Source organism: Adiantum capillus-veneris, chromosome 9, assembly GCF_014529385.1.
Source record: "Adiantum capillus-veneris isolate H3 chromosome 9, ASM1452938v2, whole genome shotgun sequence".
NCBI lineage: Eukaryota > Viridiplantae > Streptophyta > Polypodiopsida > Polypodiales > Pteridaceae > Adiantum > Adiantum capillus-veneris.
In genome coordinates this window covers 151,175,571-151,197,571 of record NC_140939.1, presented here as the reverse complement: position 1 = coordinate 151,197,571, position 22,001 = coordinate 151,175,571, and the positions used below count along the sequence as shown (strand labels likewise).

Here is a 22,001-nt window from a genome sequence, read left to right as displayed (position 1 = left end):
GGGTGTAGATGGGGCGGCCGCGGTCGACTGTCGCTGTCTATCCACGCGTTGCTCGCACAGAAAATTGTGCGTATCTTTTTTTGCTGCACAATGGAGATGTCATTATCTGTGGATTGTGGGAGAGAAGCAGGGTGTCGCACGCAATGCAAGCCACTTTTAGCCTCCTCCCAAAAATAGGAGACATCGTCTCCACAAACTTGATCTAAGCATGCATACTACTTTATTTTTGTGCACAAATAAAGAAAAAGAGAGTCTTATAAGACAAAAAAATTGTTCATTTTTAACATTTTGTACATTTGCTTACTCTTGGGAAGCATTGTAAGCATTGACAAGGTTTAGGTTATCCTTTAATTGTATGCCTTGCATCCATCTAGCATCTTCAAAAGGATAATTCTTAAACTTAATAAGATATCGTCAGATAGTCTTACCGCCTCTTAGTACCTTGTCTTCATGTCGGAGAATGGACTCAGGCTGCAGCACCTCCTCTTGGTCCTCAATCTCCGGTGGGTCTTCAATAGTTGGTTCTTGAGGTGGCTCTCCTTTGTAAGGCTTTAATAGGCTCACATGGAAAGCATTGTGTATGAGCCAATGATTGGGAAACTTGAGTTGATAGGCCATCTCATTGATTAGTCTAAGAATCTAAAAGGGACCATAGTACCTTTATGCTAGTTTAGCATAGTACTTTTGGTGGCCCGTAGGATTCTTGCCCGTCGTTTGCCTCAATCAAGCCTTGGGAAACTTTAACAAGACCCAATCGTTTTCTTTAAAGGCTTGGGCTCTTCTGTGCTTGTCAACAGCAGTCTTTTGCCTTTGCTGTGAGATAGAGATAGCATCCTTAATCTTTTGAAAAGATTCTTGTAGGTCTCGGCTATACTCATCTGTAGCGAAGATCTTCCCATGTACCTTAAGTAGCAAGGGACTTTTTGATCTTCCCTCAATTACCTCGAAAGGTGATTTTCCCGTGGAAGTATGTACAGTGTTATTGTAAGCATACTCCACTAAGGGTAAGTACTTCTCCCATTGGGATCTTTGATCTACTTCTGTTACATAGGCTTTTAGTAGATCGAGAATGGTCAGGTTAGCTATTTCACTTTGGCCATGAGTTTGTGGATGATAGGCAGAAGAGAAGTTTAGCTTTGTTCCTAAATTCTCAAAGAGACCCTTCCAGAAATTACTGGTCATTCTAGGATCTCTATCCGACACTATGGACATGGGCAAGCCATGGTACTTGAAAATTTGTGAAATAAAGAGGGTTGCCATTTGATGGGCTTTGATAGTCTTTTTGGCAAGTATAAAATGAGCTTGTTTACTAAACCTGTCTACTATCCTCCATATTCCCGTATTCCCATGGATAGACTTAGGCAATCCAAAGATAAAATCCATGGATATGCTCTCCCATGGTGAATCAGGGATTGGCAAGGGTTGAAGCAATCCAAGTTGCTTCCCTCTATCAAATTTTGTCTTTTGGCATACCACACATTTGGAAACATACTCTTGTATGTTCACTTTCATGGTAGGCCAATAGAAATATGTTTCAACTCCCTTTAAGGTAGACTGAATCCCTCTATGCCCCGCATAAGGTGGAGCATGAGATTCATACATTACTTTCTCACGTAGTGAGTTAGTAACGCATAGTCTATTGCCATAGAGAAGATAACCATCTTGTAAAGTAAATGGTTCTTCTTTCTTCCCTAATGCAAGGGCTGAAATCACATCTCTAAAATCGGGATCAATAGCATACTCATCTATCATTGAAGATAGATCATTGTGAGTTGCTATGGAAACCGCATTCACTCTCGGCCGTCTTGAGAGTGCATCAGCTACTTGATTATGCTTGCCAGTAATGTGAGCAATATGAAAATGAAATTGCGAAAGAAAATTTGCCCACCTCATTTGTTTGTCGGAGAGCTTGGTCTGCGTCATGAAGTACTTAAGACTTTGGTGATCCGTTTGCAGAATGAAAGGAGTTCCCAATAAATAGTGCTTCCATGAGTCTAAGGCATGTAGAAATGCAAGGAGTTCCTTTTCGTATATGCCTAGAGCTTGCTCAACAGGGTCGAGCCTTCGACTCTCATAGCCTATGGCGTGTCCTTCTTGGAGCAAAACAGCTCCAAGGCAATCACCACAAGCATCACATTGGACATCAAATGGTTTTGAGAGATCCGGTAGTGTAAGCACAGGTTGAGAGATAAGCTTTTCTTTAAGATTTTTGAAAGCATTGTTCTCCTTAGGAGACCATGTATACCTAACGCTTTTCTTTGTTAGGTCATGTAATGGTCCCGCAATTTGTGAGAACTTTTCTATGAAGTGTCTATAGTATGCACACATACCTATGAAGCTTCTTAGTTCATGATGATTCCTTGGTTTAGGCCATCCTTTTATTACCTCTAACTTGGATGGATCCATTTGGATGCCATCTTGAGAGATAATGTGACCTAAATACTGAATCTCTTGCAAGAAAAATTCACTTTTCTTTCGATTAACGTAAAGTTTATTCTCTCTTAAAACTTGAAATATTACCTGGAGGTGTTGCTTGTGTTCCTCCAATGAATTAGAGTAGATGATAATATCATCAAAGAACACTCTAGTGAAGGTTTGATGAGGCCTGAACAGCTTCTCCATCAAGCGGTTGAATGTGGCTGGTGCATTGGTCAAGCCAAAAGGCATGTTAATGTATTCGTAAAGACCAAATGTAGTACGAAATGCGGTCTTTACAATGTCTCAATCAACTATCCTTATTTTATGATAGCCACTTTTTAGGTCAATCCTACTGAAGTAGGTCGATCCTTGTAGCTTATCAAATAGGTCTTCTACCCGTGGAACGGGAAACCTATTCTTGATAGTGATCCTATTTAGTGCTCTATAGTCGACACACATACAATATGTTCCGTCTTTCTTTTGCACTAATAGCACAGGTGAGCAAAATGGAGATGAGCTTGGCCTAACCATACCCTTCTCAATAGTAACTCATGCACTTGCCGCATAATCTCCTCTTGTTGAGCATGAGAAACTCTATAAGGAGGTTTATTAGGCGGTGAACTTCCTGGAAGAAGTTCAATTGCATGGTCATCATTACCTCGTTTAGGAGGTAGCTCACAAGGGATGTCGTCAATAAAAACATCTTGAAACCCCTTGAGAAAATTGGATAACTCTAATTGCTTTTGGTTGCTTTTATTTTCTTTTGTTAAAGCATTAGGTTCATTTTGAGAATCTTTAACAAAAATCATGTACACGGAAATAGAGCTCTTTATTGACTTGTTGAAAGCTGGTGTATGTACAATGGGGATGGTGCTACCCATTTCCTTACCGTTTATATACATGTCTTTTTCCCTGAACTTAAAAGAGATTCTCCTTTCAGGAAATTTAACATGGGCAACCAGGCGATCAAACCATGGTGCCCCTAGGATTACATCCTCATGCTTGAGAGGAGAGATAAAGAAGTCCTCTTTGTCAACATAGCCTTGGAAATGAAGCCTCAATTTCCCAATTAAGGGAGTGACTGAAGCTTCTTGCCCCTTGAAGGCACTGTCTGCGGGTAGGACATCTCCCATCTCGTAGGATTGTATGCCTAGCTTGGTGGCTAACTCCATGGATATAAAATTGTGAGTAGAACCAAGGTCAAAGAGAATAAAAGCATCATGTTCTCTTACCTTTCCCCAAGCATGGCATAGAGGAGATCCTTTGTGATGAGTTTGGTGAATTTCCTCCTCTTGGATTTCAACCAAGGAAGCTCTAGGAGGATCTTGGCGGTTGTTCTTTTGGGGACAAGCTCGGTACGCATGCCCTTGTTCGCCGCACTTGAAACATCGGTTATCCTTACGATAACGCTCAAGCTCTTCAGGATCAGAGAGTTTATTCTTACCTTTGTAAACTCCCTTCTCTTTAGCTTTGTTGGAGTTGCCCTTAGGAGACTTTTGGACATTGTCCTTCCCCTTAGGCTCATTGGAACCCTTGTTTTCCGGGGGCTTATTATTTCTTTTTGCCCCCGTTTGGAAATTGATTCGAGAGGCCACCATAGTGTGGTGTATTACCGCCGATATGGTACGTGGTCTTTGCGAGTTGACATACTCCGCCATTTCTTCGGTTAAGCCCGCACAAAATTGTTGCTTTTGCTCTCCAAAATCCAACTTTTTGAAGACAGTGGCTTTGAGTTGTAGGTCCCAAAACTTGTCTACATATTTGTGGATGGATTCATTGGGTGAGAGCTTTAAGCTTCGCCATTCGGTGAGTACTTTGTCTTTGGCATCGGTGGCCAAAAACTGCTTCATAATGGAATCTCTTAAAGCTTTCCATGTTCGTGGAGCTTCACCGTTGGCTCGTAGGCTAGACCACCATTGTCTGGCGGACTTTTGAAAGTGCATAGCTACATGGCGTAGCTTAGAGGATTCCGTGAAGCCCTCATCTCCAAACGCTGCATCGAATTGCTGGATAAAGGCCAAGACTTTGTCCGTGGCACCAAAGGTACCATTATAGGTAAGGAAAGAGATGCTCTTCCCTCCCTCTTTGAATTTCTTCAGCTTGGATGACCTCTTCCATGCGGCATAGGATTTCCTATGGCCTCTTCTTTTTGATGGTTCAAAAGTTACACCATCACTTTCTTCAGAAGGTGAAGAATTTGAACAAGGTGGAGAAGAGGGTGACCTCTTTCTCGCCTTTTTCTTGTCCTGATCTTTGTCGTCTTCACCATAGCTTTCATAAGAGGAAGAGGATGAAGAAGATGGAGAAGAGGGTGTCCTCTTTCTCGCATTTTTCTTCTCTTGCTTTTTATCATCCCTCTTCGAATTGTGGTGAGGAGAAGAATACGATGGTCTTCTCCGCTTTGGTGGTGATGGAGAGCGTTTAGCCCGCCGTCTTCGTGGAGCCATCTCCGCCGAGGTGGCGGGAGACTCGCTTCTTTCTCGTTCCTTCGGTGGAGGCTCTTGAGTTCTCCTTTGGGAAGGAGATGCATCGTCAAGAAGTAAATTCTTGAGCCCTTCATATGGATTCTCTTCTTCTTCCCGAATCGGAGAGAGACCTCTTTTGGTAGTCTCACAAGGAGGCTTCCTAGGTGTTCTCTCGTGATGGTGATGAGCTTGGAGAATCCCGTGAGCACGAAGCTGCCGTTGCACTTCACTTTGGAGAGATGGATTGCCCATGGCTTGTTAAAGCCTAGTAACAAGATAGTTAACAAGCATTGAAGCATCATTAGTAGCTTGCTCATGAGCAAAATCAAAGTTATCAACATTAATTTCACTCTCTTTACTATTGTCAGCCATTCTAATAACTTTTAGGTGTAAACTTTTTAGGTGTACTTTGGCACTTCAGGCCCTAGTTGCTACTCCTCTTTACCCCTTTAGAAAAAGCACTCAAGCTACTGTACCCGCGGCTCGAAAACCATTAATTGCAAGGAATAGAAGAGAGGGTCTTTCGACACCAAAACAGCACCGGCTCCTGTCAAGCTTCTAATAGCTCAATAGTGGTTAAGCCGTAGGCAAGCCCCGTAGGACTCCACTATTAAGACCATAGCTCTCGACGGTGATTCCCCGTTAACTGCACAAAGGCAGGCACACTGCAAGGCTGAAAAATCCCTATTCTACTTACTCACAGGCAATTAATAATACCAACCATTTATAGCTAGCTTGAGGACCTCCCTTCTTGAGCAAGAAAAGAGAAACCTTGAGCTCTGATACCAATGTAACATTTAATGGCCTAATAACTTATGTGTAGCGGAAATTAGCATGAACATAGTGGGCATTTCATTAGAATAGATTCCTAATGAGAATTACAAGAGTGCTTGGGTGGAGAGAGCAACAAAAAGCATAACACCTAGTTAGATAGCATCGACAATACTTTCAAAAGAGAGAGAAATTAAGCTATTGACAACAGTTGAGGACCGGATTTTCATGGAGCCGGTCCCCCCTCCAAAAGGCTTTGTATTATGGTTTCTCCCATCAAGAGAGACATTGTACAATACAATTCTTTGTGTTCCTTCAAGACTAGCTAGTGCAATGAAGATGGAAGCTTCATGCACTAAGCAAAACACTTAATCAAACACAACTTGAATTATCCCCGTTCTCAGACCCAAGACCTCACACACCTTTGAAGATGGTGAGAGCTAGCAGGGTATGAGAGTAGATTGAGAGGAAGAAGGAGTATCTTACGAGAAAGATGTACATCTCCTCACATAATCACTCATATTAGCATAGCTTAGCTTAGTAATTATCTTGGTAGAGAAGATGAGCATGCATTGAAGCTTGGATCTTGGTTGGATTTGCATCCACATGCCAAGAGAGTGTTGATGTAGGCTTCTATCTCACAAGCTTGGAGTAGGTGATGAGCTCTCCATTAAAGCTTGGGAGGAGATAGAGTATTCTTTCTTCACACATGGTCAAGTGTGAGTGTGTGTGTGTCAATGCCAAGCAAAAATCAGCCCCCTCTCTCTCTTGGGCGAGCCCTTCCTGCTAAATTGGTCTGGCTTTTGCCTCATTGGACCTCCCCAAGTCAAGCCAATGGGTGTTAACCAGCATAAGTGATAGCCTTCTGACATGTGTCCCCCTTTCCCCTTTTGTGAGAGCTTTAGGTAATTAAATAATTAAACTAAACTCTCATTGGACCCCTTTGCCTCCTGGCCAATAGGAATCAGGCAAGCCATTGGGCTCCTGAATGCTCATTGGACCCCTTGGGAGACTGCCCAATAGTCTTCTAGGAGACTTAATTCTCATTGGTTTCTTTTATTAAATATTTTTAAATTAATTATACTAGATTTACTCTAGCTTAATTCTCATTGGTCCACTTCAAGGGTCTTCCAATAGGAATTGGGCACACCTTGTGGGCATCTGGCCTAGGGAGCTGACATGTGTCCCTGATTCCCTTTGTGTAAAGGGAGCCTGTGTGTGTGTGTGTGTGGCTTTCTCTCTCATCCCCTACTAAATGGGCTCGCCCCCTCCTTTGTAGGCTTTGAAGAAGACTTTTGTACACAGACTAAGCATCCAATTTTCCCTAGGGTTGACCTTTGGACACAACCTTTGAATTTTGGAACCTTAGCATTTTGGAAGTCTTAATGGGCTGAACCTTAGGGTCTTTTTAGCCCATTGTTTCACACGGCTCTTTTGCAGATGGCCCCCCCTTTTGATCCCTATTTTCCCTCCTTTGGATCCCTACTGTGGCCGGTCTGCTAGCTTCACCAATATTCTAGCTTTTTCTCCCGTGGTACCTCCCCATATTAAATGATCAGTTTAATATGAGAAAATCATTTAGGAGAATTAGATATTGATCATTATGACACTAACAAGCCAGTTTTTAAGCTGAAAGTGTGCTAGATGTGGCTCTAAGGGTTAGAAGATATCTTGGTAATGCTAAACAGTGAGTATTCTTCAAGTGGTCATAGCTGGGGTTTTATTAATCCAAGCCGAAGTACTCAAAAAGCTCTACATGTCTGTCTTTACGGCTCGTCAATTGGAGCTACGGGTAAGAAGTTATGACAGGTTTAAGTTGAGTCAATAGCAGATCTGTACCGGATTGGGCAAATGCAGCTGAGGGGGAAAAAATGAAATGAATGCGTCGGGCTGAAGTGCTCACTTTGTGGAGCGCATCGGTCTTTTCAGATCAGTGATCGGAGTTCTGGTTACGAAGATATTGGCCGATAAATATTCACCGGGGGCCGGTTCCGTACCACTCCGGTCCGCTCGGCCAACGAGCTGCAGCTGGGATTTTGGAATGCATGGAGCAGTAATTGGTTTGACGAGTATCACATTCGGAATGTTGATACGGGCATCAAAGTTCAAGAAGATAATGCCGTGTTTGGTAGTGCTTTGCTAGCTATGTATGCCAAATATGGTGCCGTAAATTTTGCAGAGCTTCGTGTCTAGAATGTCGTCTTTTGGAATGCAATAATTGCAAGCGATGCCTTGGTTGGTATGTGTACAAAAATAATGCAGGAATTAAAATTATCAATAAGGTTATTGCCTTGGCCGAATGTATACAACACTGGATAGCCGGTAAGTGTGCCCGAATGCCGCCAATGAAGGAAGATTGGCCGGGGGAGAAATGTTGTGCTCGACAATGCCTTTGCCGATATGTATGCGAAATGTGGTGCCCTTACCAATGCTACGGCCGCCCAATGGATAATACCTAATGTGGTGTCCTTATGAACTAACTCGGCCGCCCTAAGTATCAAGGTGTGTGAAGACATAAAGAAGAGAAAAAACAAAAAAGAGCTTCAGGGCAGGTAGGGGCAGCACGAGCTGGGCAGGCAGGAGGGAGCATGGGACGGGCTGCACGATGCTCAGATGAGCTCGCCCAAGAGACAGAAATTGCAGACCTTGCCAGCATGCTTCTATTTGGAGCCACTCCCGCCACATTCCGCGTTGTTGATCCACCTGGCTGCCACGTCATAAGGAGGCCCTTCCCATTAGCGATATCACTAGTGGGATGGCCGAAAATATATTTTTTTTTCTCATGCATCTATAAAAAAGGAACGGCTCTCATCCTCATGTGTAAAGGAGTTACCCTCTCAAGAAGAAGAAGCCAAGGAGGATCATCTCGTGGAGGTTCTTCTTCTCCTCATGATTATCATAAGCTCGAGGCGAATCCTCCTCCTCCTCATGAGCCCATGATTCCTAATCTCCCCCTCATACCTTGAAGCCAAGGCTAATCCTCCTCATACCTTGAAGCCAAGGCTAATCCTCCTCATACCTTCAAGCCGAGGCTAATCCTCCTCATACCTCCAAGCCGAGGAATCTCCTCCTCATATCTTGAAGCCGAGGCTAATCCTCCTCATACCTTCAAGCCGAGGCTAATCCTCCTCATACCTCCAAGCCGAGGATAATCCTCCTCATACCTTTAAGCTGATGCTAATCCTCCCCATGCCTTGAAGCTCCTTAAGCTCAAAACCTTCTTGATAAACGAGAGCTCTTAAGCTCCATCTTCGGGGAAAGCTCTTCTAGCCGCCTAAGAAGCTCTTAAGCTCTATCTTCTTAAGCTCCGTCTCAGAACCTCCATAGTTTTGAGCTTAATACGAGTTCTTAAACTCTATTTTCTTAAGCTCCATCTTGGAACATCCATAGTTTTAAGCTTAATACGAGTTCTTAAGCTCTATTTTCTTAAGCTCCATCTCCGAACCTCCATAGCCGGAAATTCTTAACCTCTTCCTCCTCATAGGAAGTTAATCTCGAGAAGCTCTTAAGCTTAATCGGGATTCCTATTAATGTCTACAAGCTCTTAAGCTCGCTTAATCTTCAAGCTTAAGCCCTTAAGCCAAGCCGTAAGCCAAAATGAAGCCTAATCTCAAACCGTTATAGCAGTGACCATTGGAATCAGGAAGCAGAAGGTAGAGTAAGCAAAATTCCATCAATTTTTCTGTTTAGCACCTGGTTTTAGCCAGGATTTCTTCTTGTAAAGAGCATTTAAAATCCATTACTGATCGATTAATCATGGATTTTGTCAATTAACTGGGAATTAAATGGACTGCCTATTTTAAATAGTGTTGTCGATAAATTGTATCTGCTACACCTTGTTTTCCGCACCTCTCACAGCCAGGGGCACGGTGCCTTCCAGGTTCACCTTTCGCACAATTATCCCCCGACAACGTGTACAAATGATCCTCCCCATGTGGCCCTCATGATGTGCTTGAATACTATTGGTTAGATTTTAAAGGGGTCCAGTGAGAATCTAGATACATAAATAATTAATTAAGTTCTTTTTCTCAAAGAGGAAAAAGAGGACACATGTCCAAATGAAATAATAAAATAATACGAGAGAGAGAGAGAGAGAGAGAGAGAGAGAGAGAGAGAGAGAGAGAGAGAGAGAGAGAAAGGTGGACCAAGCATGAGAGGGGGGGTATACTCTCCCACACACACACATTCTCTCATTGTGTGGAGTGCAAAGTGCAAGAGCTGCATCTCCTTCTCTCCAAGTTTGTTGAGAAGTGGAGAGCCTACACCAACACTCTTGGCTATGGAATGCAGATCCAACCAAGAGCCATGCTTCAATTCTTAAGCTTGTCATCTTCTTCATCTTCATTACTATGCTATTATGCTATGCTAAGCAAGAAGAGTGATGATAAGTGAGTAACTATTTCTTTCTTGTATGGAATGTTTCTTCTTCCTCTTACCTACTGTTGAGCTTATATGTGAAGCTACTCAATATATGGATTCTCTATATATGGTACCCAGGTCCCCTCTATATATACATCATCTCATGTGTGTATTCTACACACTTTGGGATTCTATTTCTGTGCTCTCTCCTTCTCTCTCAACATGGTATCAGAGCAGTACGTTTTTGTTTTTGATTTTTCTCCTGATAAAAAATGATTCTGCAGAAAAATCGATGTGGTCTACAACTTTGCAGAAGGAAGTTTTTTCAAATTCTTCACCGATTTCAAGTTATCGTTCGTGAACTGTGTACATACCTGAAAAGCAACTTCCGCGTTTTGTTTTTGATTTTTCTGCTAATTGAAAACGATTTTGCAGAAACTACTCATGAGAGGGACCAAAATCGATGTGCTCTACAACTTTGCAAAAGGAAGTTTTTTCAAATTCTGCACCAATTTTGCGTTATCGTTCGCACACTGCGTACATGTCCGAAAAGAAAGTTTCATTTTATGTTTTTGATTTTTTTGCTATTTGAAAACGATTTTGCAGAAACTACCCGTGAGGGATCGGAATCGATGTGGTCTACAACTTTGCAGAAGGAAGTTTTTTCAAATTCTGCACTGATTTTGAGTTATCATTCACAGACTGCGTACATGTCCAAAAAGTAAGTTTCATTTTATGTTTTTTATTTTTTTGCTAATTGAAAACGATTTGCAGAAACTACGTGCCATAGGGACCAGAATAGATGTGGTCTACAACTTTGCAGAAGAAAGTTTTTTCAAATTCTGCATAGATTTTGAGTTATCGTTCGCGGACTGCGTACATATGTGAAAAGCAAGTTTCGTTTTATGTTTTTTATTTTTCTGCTAATTGAGAACGATTTTGTAGAAACTACCCACGTGAGCGATCGAAATTGATGTGGTCTACAACTTTGCAGAAGAAACTAGCCGCTGCGGGAATCGAAATTGATGAGAAACTATTCGCTTGAGCCATCGAAATCGATGTGGTCTATAACTTTGCAGAAGAAAGTTTCTCTAAATTCTGCACTGATTTTGGGTTATCGTCTCGGACTGCAAATATGTTTGAATACCAAAATTTTACTTTTTGCTTTTGATTTTTCTCATAATTGAAAACTTCTCAATTATATTTTTTCTTCTCATCAATCATATATTTATTACTGACGTAACTTTGCTGTGCAGAAGCCAGTTACATATCGTTTCGATTTAGTCGAGCCGTTGATGATCGTCCAGATTCTATTGAGCTACTGTTGGTACATGATCTTTTTTTATATGATATACTCGTTCATTGATTCTCGTATAATTATTCTTTTAGAGATATAGTTTACGTCGATTTATTGATAATTTCTCATTGATACCATAGTGATTTTGATGGTACCATGATGATGTTTTGTTAATACTTTGGTCATGGTGATTTTCGTTGATACCATGATGATATTTCATTGATACCATGGTTATTCTCGGTGATGCCATGATGATATTTCGTTGATACCATGGTTATTCTCGGTGATGCCATGATGATATTTCGTTGATACCATGGTTATTCTCGGTGATTCCATGATGATATTTTGTTGATTCCATGATGATTTTTGTTGATACCATGATGATGTTTCGTTGATACCATGGTTATTCTCGGTGATACCATGATGTTGTTTCGTTGATACCATGGTTATTCTCGGTGATACCATGATGTTGTTTCGTTGATACCATGGTTATTCTCGGTGATGTCAGGATGTTGTTTTGTTGATACAATGATTATTCTCAGTGATATCTTGATGCTTTTCGTTGATACCATGACGATTTATTCATTTTTATTGATACAATGATGATGTTTTGTTAATACTTTGATGGTATTCATTGATCACTACGTTGATAATTGTTGTTTTATGTAGTATATACACATATCATTTGCATCACGTAATCACACATCTTGTACTTTTACATTCATACTTTATGTACCATATGTTGTCGTGCGTATAAATGTCGTCAAAAGAGTGGCGTCGCGAACCATCTCTTATGGCATTGTGAACGTAATTATTTCACTAACGATGCTAATAATTTTCATGAATATGTTTTTTTTTTGAGTCTATGATCTATGTAGGATTGATCAAAGAATTGATTTTATGAAGACAAACTTGGTGACAATAAAAGATTTATGAAGATATGTTTGGTGATGCCATATTGATGACAACATGAAGACATGTTTGGTGATGGGACATTGATGACAAGCTACACAGCAGATTCACGGAGACACTTTTGATTACAAGCTAATCGATAGCCTGTACACCTCTTTATTGAACCTTTGTATTCATTATTGTATTTGATAGGATAGGAGTAATGTAACTCCTCATAAAACATTCATTGTAAAAGGAGTGATGCAGCTCCTCATAAAACATTCATTGTAAAAGGAGTGATGTAGCTCCTCGTGAACATTTGTATATTCAATGATTTTTATAATATAACGGTGGGTGTATATAGATCTGTGGGTTTTTCCCTTGATCCCCCAAGGGTTTTTTCATCCATAGTTAGGGACCCTTATTTGAGCGGGGGTGTTGAGCTTATATGTGAAGCTACTCAATATATGGCTTCTCTATATATGGCACCCAGGTCCCCTCTATATATACATCATCTCATGTGTGTATTCTACATACTTTGGGGTTCTATTTCTGTGCTCTCTCCTTCTCTCTCAACACCTACCCTCATTCCCCGCTAACTCTCTCCCCCTTGGAAGGTGTTTGAGGCCTTGGGATTGAGGCTTGAGATAGTTAATTCTTTTTGCAAAGTTTATGTTAAGCTTCTGATGCATGAAGCTTTCCATCTTCATAGCATCACCAAGTTCACAAAAGGAACACAAAGATTGTATTGTAACAAAGTCTCTCTTGATGGGAGAATCTATAATACAAACGCCTTTTAGAGGGGGAATCGGCTCCAAGTAAATCCGGTCCTCATCTATTGTCATCTTCTCTAATACTCTCTCTCTTGCAAAAGTATTGTTCATGCCAAGTTAATTAAGTACTATGTTTTTGTTGCTACCATCAATAAAGTTCACCTCCAAGTTCTCAAAATAATGTCACAGAAATACTCACTCTAATTCTCTTGATTTTGCTATTCTCAAAGTTCAAAGACAATCTACATTACACTGGTATCAGAGCATTTGGTTTCTCTTTTCTTGCTTAAGAAGAGAGGTCCTTAAGTAGCCTATTAATGGTTGATTTTGTTAATTCTAGTAGGGTAAGTGGGATTGGGATCTATTATCGGTTTTGTTGAGTCCACTATGTGGAAAATGGTGCACACCTCGGGAGATTTGGTCTTAATAATGGGGTCTTTTTAGACTTGCCTATGGCTTTACCATTATTGAGCCATAAGAATTCCGAAAGGAGCTATCCCTTGGCAGTTTTGTTATGTTATATCCACCCTACTTCTCTCTATAATTAAGCAATTCGAGCTATGGCTGTAGATACTTAAGTGCTTATTTTCAAAGGCTAAGAGGAGTAGCAACTAAGGTTTTGAATTGCCAAAGAATACACTAAGTAAACACATAAGTATATTTAGCATGGCTAACAATAACCGAGAGAGTAGAATGAACATCAATAACTTTGATTTTGCACATGAAGGTGCTATTGATGATGCCCCCATGTTTATCAATTATCTTATTACTAGGTTGCATCAAGCTATGGGCAACCCTACTTTGCAAGCCAATGTTACCCGACAACTTTGTGCTTATGGGATTTTCCTTCCTCCCCAAGAGGAGAGAGAGTTTAGGAGGTCTCTTAATGAGACTCCCAAAAGAAGAGTCTCTCCCATAAGTGAGGATGAAATTAAATAACGAGAAAGAAATGAACCCCAAAGTTCCTCTAAAGATGTGGCTCCATGAAGACGGCGGTCTAGACTATTGCCAACTCCTCCCAAGAGGAAACGATCAACCCATAGTCCTTCTCCTTGTCACTCCAAAAGGGAAGAGAGGAAACAAAGGAAGAAGAAGTCAAGAAAGAGGTCACCCTCTTCTCCTTCTTCTTCATCTTCCTCCTCTTCCGACGAAAGCAATAGTTATTCTCCTAGAGAATACAAGAGGAGAGGACATTGCAAAACTTACCTTGCATGGCGAAGGTCCCAAAATCTTAAGAAATTCAGAGGGAGAGGAAAGAGTATCTCTTTTCTCACCTATGATGGATCCTTTGGTGCCACAGACAAAGTATTGGCCTTCATCCAACAATTTGATGTGGCCTTTGGAGACGAGGGTTTCACAGAGTCCTCAAGGCTACACCATGTAGCTCTGCACTTACAGAAATCTACTTGGCAATGGTACTCTAGCCTTTATGGCAATGGTGAGGCCCCTGTTGGGGGTCCCATTGTTGCAATAGCTCCAATGACCAAAAAAATTGTCAATACGGAGGGATGAGCTACTCGGCTAGGACATGGAAACAGTCACATGGTTAGTGAGTTAATTATGACAACACAGATGGTTAACTCTACAAGATGAGTGTGCACTCCTTGCTGCACTGTCGAAGCAAGGGACTTGCCGATACACCGTGTGCATGCCACAAATGGCTCCAAGCACACAACAAGACTAATCTAGCAAGCTCAAAAGAGGGCAATGGTGTGTCACTCACCGCTCTATGCTCTTGCCGTGGAGGATTCCTCGCCGCGATGAAGAAGAAGCTGCAATCGTGCCGCGCTCAACCGCTTCGCCGCTGTCGTGCCTTCGTAATGCTCGATCGCACACACACTCTCCCTCTCTCTCTCTCTCTCTCTCTCTCTCTCTCACATACACACACACACACACGAGGAGGTGAAGAAGAAGAAGAAGATGGAGATGGAGCAAGAGCACTCTTCTGTTGCACAAATGAGAGAATGATTGAATTTTAGGTTTAGTTGGCTTTTATATGAGCTCACCCCATTCACACTTGGGCGTCCATGCTTAGCCAACTAATCCCTTGAATGTCCCAGTTAGAGTGCGCCTCTCATCGGCGATCACTCTTACCCTTTTCCTATTGGTCCGACAAGCCCGGTACCTGACTCTACCAAATACATAATACATGTCCGTCGTAGGTGATGGGGTGTCCGTGAGCCATGAGGGTTAACATGCCCCCCTTCCTGATGTAGATTCCGTCCTTGGAAGCTATTGAGTTGAAGCTCGTTCGTCGAGGTGGAAGAGCATTTGAGATGAATGTCCTTAGCCTTCTTCAGTCAGTGCAAAATCAAACAACATTGGCACAGTAATTGCATTCTCATAAGTGATTAAAAAGAATATGCAGTTTTAGGTAGAAAAATTGATTGGTAAAAGAATTTCAAACAATTTGTCAGCAATGAACATTAAATTGCAATGTAATCAAATGCATAAACAGATGTAAAGGTAAAAAATTAAACAAGTCTTGGGTCGCTAATTTGATGGTCGAAAGGAACTAGAGATCGAATATTAATATGATGGGTAAGCTTCTTAATTTTGTGTGGTCAATTAAGTTGTTTAATCGCGAGAGCCAAGTATTCATGTTCGAGGGCTGACTAGAGGCTATATCTAGAAGACCTTGTAGTTAAGCTACCATAAAAGGAATTTCTCATGAAATCATTGCCTGACTGATTACTTTTTCTTTGACCCCCCAAAGTCTTTTCACAGTGATTCAATTTTGATGTGTGTGCTTATTTATGTATGCCTTGGGTTTTTTGCTTTTCAAGTAAAAGCACCCATACTGGGAACCTCTAGGGCTCTAGTACCATAGGCAATACATGTGAGTGAAGTACCAAATCAAGCTGAGATTTCTCTTCCAGCTTAAGGTTTTACAGTGTGGCACTTTGATTTTTTGTTTGTTCATATTCAGCATTTTAATTTTGTAACTTTGGGGGGTCATATAACACTGATACACCTCCCCAGGCTCATCACACTAGTAAACTCCCTTTATAATACTTAAGCTAAAGGTCAATAGGGTCAAGACCACTAGAAAGCCCTAGTACATTCACAGAATGTTGCCTAAATCGGATTAAGAACCTAAGTAACCATTGATTATTAGGAAGGCATTCCCCATGGTATTAAGAGAAGATTTCTAACACCTAACTTGGTCAAACAAGCTTATCGGACTGCTTGATTTTTAAACCTAGACAAGTGATTATGACAAAAAATTACATTGAATTAAATGTTTGATACTAAGCAAATGCGGTGAATATTAGGCTACCAATCACAATTAAAGCTGACAGTCATAGATGAGGGGCAATGCTAATGGACAAGAAACACCTGTTTGTGTCGATGGTCGCGCTTGATTTGAAGAGTGAGTCGAGATAAAGATTCCATGAAGGTCCAAATCCTACCAATAGCAACACGCTCCTGTACACACTAGGAAACAAAAGGAATACCTCTAGGAGGCACATTAGTGGAAAAAGGTACCAACACTTATTGAACACAACAAAAAACATAAGGAACCCTAACCTAATTATTTGCACTCCCCCTAGAGAGTCAAGGGAATAGGATATTGTAGAGGTTGGGGGAAAACCCTAAGGCTAAACTCCTGTCTTCGTCGTCGAGATAAACAAAGTCATCATCCATGAGACCATATGTGCCATCCGTGTAGTCGTGTAAATTTTCTTCTTCATCATAGGTGTCCATATTTACTAAGAAGGTCGCTAGACGCCTATAGTCATCTTGGTCAAAAGGGTAGGCTTGTGCAATGGGAGAAACGCTCTCTACTAAGTATGGATCAGACGTGGTCAAGAGACGTATCAACCATTCTAACTCCTCAAAATTCCTCTCACATGCTAGCGTACCTATCAAATCCCATTCACATGCAAGCACTGGAAAGACCATGTGAAATATTTGTGAAAAGTAATGAGGGTACCTCTCAACCAAGGCAGGAGTGGATGACTCTAGCGTACTAGCCATATATGTACACGCAAATAGATGATGGTTAGAGTGCAAATATTACAAGGGTCGTGTTCTTGTGCATAATTTGTTTTTATGATATGTGTTATGGCTCTTGCTCTTTTACTTTTTTATCTTGTTTTTGTGAGTATAAGGCTTTATATATACATTCCCTAAGATCGGAGATGAAGAGGTCAGGGAGAAAGGTTGAGAGGGAAGCAAGTGAATAATGGATATCCACAAACAATCCCCCCTTCCTTGGGTAGATCATACCGTTTGAAATGATGTCGTCACCCTTTGAAACCAATTGTTCCAGTTGGTAATAGGTGAGGATTTTTGCCAATAGTTTTCTATTACCCTAGGTGCCTCGTCAAGTTGCAAGGGTGGTAAGGTACTCTCCCAGGATCAAACTTGAAGTGGTTCATCAGGTGATTCTTGAACAGTGGGAGGTGTGGATTCTTTTGTAGCTTCATGGAGGTCCATTACTATAGATGGAGGCTGTGTAGAAGCTTTTACCTCTATGGATGTATTACATGAGGATCTAGAAGCTTCATGAAACTCCTCCCTTCCTGAGCTAGGTGGAATAAATTGGTTTTGCCATGGAGCCCAAACTAGCTCTGGACTAGGTGTGTAGCATTCTGTGATCTTTCCCTTCCCACGGTTTGCCATTGGCTTTAGCGTTACACTGTTTGACTCATATGGGTTTGTTGTCGATAGGGAAGGACACATTTTACGTTTAGGTACCCAAATTTGCTCATTTCCATCATAGTAGCCTTGGGCTTCTAATAGTTGTTTTGGAATCCATCGTGATTTGGTCTTGACTCTCCTAGGGCGCGCTCTTGGTTTTACCGGGAAATTTTTTCTTGGAATGGATGGGAGGATTGAGGTAGTTGGAAGTAAGGCCTTGGGGACCCATTGATATGTACTCTTAGGTCGTGCAGGTTGAGTACTTGCAATATTACTGCTTGCTGCAACTACAAGTGTTGAAGTGCTAGATTCATGGGTAGCTGGCAAAGACACGTTAACCACCTTGGCTTGTGAATGTTGGCTATCCTTCAACTTTGCTAGAGTTTGCAACGTAGATGACTTTGCTTGAATGATAGGGGTAAGAGTCGGTGATCGCGTCGTGACACTACCAGTATCCCAATCAATAGTGCATTTGGTTGACAACATCCACGTGCGTCCCAGATTTACATTGCCTTCCATAGCTCCCACGGGCATGACTAGAAACCTCTGCACTATGCTTCCATTGTCATAGACAATAGGGGTCTGAAGGACTCCAAGAATAGCATTTTTCTTTTTATTAATGCCCTTGACTTGCATCGTACTCGGGGATAGGGTCAGTTTCCCTAATTGACACCAAACTCCATAGGATAAAAAATTGTGTTTAGCTCCCGTATCTAATAAGGCATTGTATAGTACTTTTCCATAGGGGCTATTTAGCTCAATTGGGTATCATAGGGGTGGCTCAGATTCTAATGAGTCATCATCTATGTCCTCAAAAAATGCTTGCGTGATTCCCAGATTAGCCTCTCGTTGGCGTCTAAGACGTTGTTGTTGTTCTCGAGCCTCAACTCTTGCTTGGATTTTTTTGAGCTTTGCTTGTTCCTTGGCAGCCTTCTTTTGATGGATGGCTTGCAACTCTTCCTGGCTTAGAGGATCATAATATCTTTTGAATTTACTCCCATTAAGGAATCCAATGGTTTCAACTCCATCTAGAGTCTCCACACGAATGGTACCTTGCGGAGTAATTTCACACACTCGATATGGTCCCTTACCAACGTATTTCAATTTCTTCTTTTCATTACGTACCCCGTACATAAGAACTTTATCACCAACCTTGATGTCTTTATCCTTTAAATGGCTATCAAACCACTTCTTTCTCCTATCCTTCTCCACTAGAGCATTTCGCACAGCTAATTGCCTTTCTTCATCTAGCCTTTCCAGGATATATAATCGCTCCACTAAGGGGTTACCATCCCAACCTTCTTGAGAAGCTACTCGAAGACTAGGAATGACAAACTCCCATGGCATAACTGCTTCTTGGCCATACACCATCTTAAACGGTGTGTAATTAATAGCAACTTTATACGCGGTACGATAAGCCCATAAAGCATTGACATTCATCACATCCCTTTGCAAAAAGTGATGCATCCTTAAACAGAGTGGGCCACCAATAGCCTGACTGTAAGATCTTTCGAGCAGTCAACTTTCCTGAAAAGTGACCACCAGCTACGCCCATGTGTGCCTCTTGTAGAATATATAAATAATCATCCTCGTGGGCACAGTGTCTAAGAACATCATCTTTTCCTCTCTTATAGAGAGTTCCAGCCAGTAAGCAATAGGGTTCGCATTCCTTGATTAATTTTCGAGCTATATCTTTTCGCAGTTCTTTGGGTGGAAAACCATTAACTAAGAAGTTAACAATCTTTTCACTCCATTCAGGCATTGTCTCAACAATGAACAAAAGAGTATCAGGCAATTCATCATCAACCCCCGTAGGAGCTTTGCCATTAGGGATACGAGATAAATGATCCACCATGACATGTTTCCTCCTAGGCCTCACAACAACGGTGAAGTCAAACTCAAGAAGAATTAACAACCATCGTGTAATTCGACCTGTGGAACACGGCTTGTTTACCAAATATAGCAATTCTTGATGATCAACATAAAACACAAACTTGGTAGCAAGAAGGTAATAGCGAAATTTCTTTACTGCGTAAATCATAGCTAGACCTTCGCGCTCTGTAGTAGTGTAGTTCATCTCGGCATCATTTAATTGGCGACTTGCAAAGCTAATAGGGTAGTCCAATTTATGTTCTCTTGGTTGAGTTAGTACACACCCAATAGCAAAATTTGATGCATCAATATGCACATGAAAAGGTACATTCCAATCAGGTGTTCGTAGGATTGGAGCACTTGTTAGGGCCTTCTTTAATAACTCATAAGATTGATGACATTCTTCCGTCCAGTGAAACTCGATAAGAAGCTTGTACAATGGACGCGCTATCCCGGCAAAGTTTAAAATAAACCTTCGATAATAACCAACATGGCCCATAAATCTTTGAACTCCTTTATAGTTAGTAGGTGGTGGCAAGTCGGCAATGGCTTTAATCTTACTCTCATCTGTGGATATCCCGTTCTTGGACACTATATGCCCTAGAATGACTCCATGCTTAACCCAGAATTGGCATTTGAAAGGGTTCAATGAGATGCGATAAAATCTGTACCTTTCAAATATTTTTCGTAGATATAACAAATGCTTCTCCCAAGAAGAATAAACACAAAGGTCGTCTAGGAAAGCTTCACAAAACTCCCTTAGAAATTCTTTAAACGCAGTGTTTATTAATCGTTGGAATGTAGCAGGGGCATTCGTTAAGCCAAAAGCCATAACATGAAATGCAAACACTCCAAAATCTGTGATAAAAGAAGTTTTAGCTTGGTCCTCTAATGCAATTGTGATTTGATTGTAACCAGAGTACCCATCTAAAAAGCTATAAGCTTCCTTGCCCGCGACTCTTTCAAGCACATGTTCTGAATATGGCAAGGGATAATGATCTCTCCTAGTGGCTGCATTAACTTTCTTGAGGTCCACGCACACTCTTAGTTTCCCATTCTTTTTTGGCACAATGACTATTGGAGAAACCCATTCTGAGTGCTCAATAGGGTATATGAATCCACATTGGATAAGTTTTTCAATCTCCTCTTGTACAATTTTGGCGTACTTAGGATTCATTGGATAGGGTCGTTGCTGGACGGGTTTAGCGGTGTTGATCATGGGAATTGTTTGTTGCACCACAGAAGGTGGAACGCCCTTCATGTCATGATATGTCCAAGCAAAGATATCTTTGTATTCCTTGAGGAGCTCCTTAAGTACAGCCTCTTCAGTTTCGGTAAGGTCTTGAGCAATAAAGACTAGTTTAGACTCCTCACCTGGTTCTGCTAATTCTATCTCTTTAACTACCGCTGGACCATCATAGACTCCACTGCTTCCATTGGTAGGTATTCGTTGGGCTTTGGCATACACAACATTTCGCTCCCCCGTGGTATAAGATTTAAAATGTTCAAGAGACGTATGTAGGTCAGCAGGCTCTTATCCTGACGGGGACCTTTTTTTTAGTTCTGCCTCCTTTTGTTGTTGTGCTAACTCTCGGTTTTGACGTCTTCTTATAGTTCGACTCTATTTCGGCTCTGTAACCTCCAATTGAGCGAGGTCAATGGGTTGCGGGTTGCACCACATGACACTCTGGAGATGTTCACCCCAATTGTCTACTAGATTTCGATGAGCATCACATGTCCCTAGATAGCTAAGCCATTCTGCAGTAGATCTTTCCTTGTTTATCCTAGCTCTCACATTTGCTCGATATCGTCGTCTCTTATATGACCTTTGTTTCTTGTTAAGGTTTTGATTTTGGTAATGTTTGAACTCGACTCACTTGATAGGTCTTCGCTTGTATCTTCTTCACTCTCATATAAATTACCAAAAATGGTCGTACTAGACCTTGAGTGTTCAGTTTCTATACTTGGCTCACTCGATGTTTCCTCAGGTTCTGAATCCATTTCTCCCTGAGACTCTGTTTCTGATGTGTATTGGCCTGAAGCCTTTGAGGAATCATCGCTTTCACTCTCAGGTAGGTGTGCCTCTTTCTTATCATCGGATGTTACATGCGCTACACCTAACATGTTTACTGGTGCAATGTGTGGTATCTCTTCCCCATCTGGTGTTACCCAGGTTGTTCCTCTAGCTCCCCATGTATCTATAGATGCCGCTAGGTGTACCCAATCGACATTGTCTGACTCAGCCATTCCGGGTAGGATATCCATATAAGGAGAGTTCTCCCCAATATCCATATCTTCGTTACACGTGTAACAATACTGTAATGGAGCTGAGTGAATTGTTGTGTCTAATCGATTATCAATGATGAATTTATTTCCTAGAGGATGCGTTCGACCACTTAAAAGATCAACTCGAATGACAGAGTCTTGGAACTGTAAGTAGACGTGGTTTTTGGACCAGTCATGCACCATTTTTGCTTCCCTCATGATTGGACGCCCTAAGATCATCTC

At 41.4% G+C, this 22,001-nt stretch overlaps 1 pseudogene; it reads right to left on the bottom strand.

Moving 5' to 3' along the window:
• The window catches only part of LOC147451381 (uncharacterized), a 52,396-nt pseudogene extending 30,902 nt beyond the window's left edge, over positions 1-21,494 (bottom strand).
• Between the last annotated feature and the right edge of the window lie 507 nt (positions 21,495-22,001).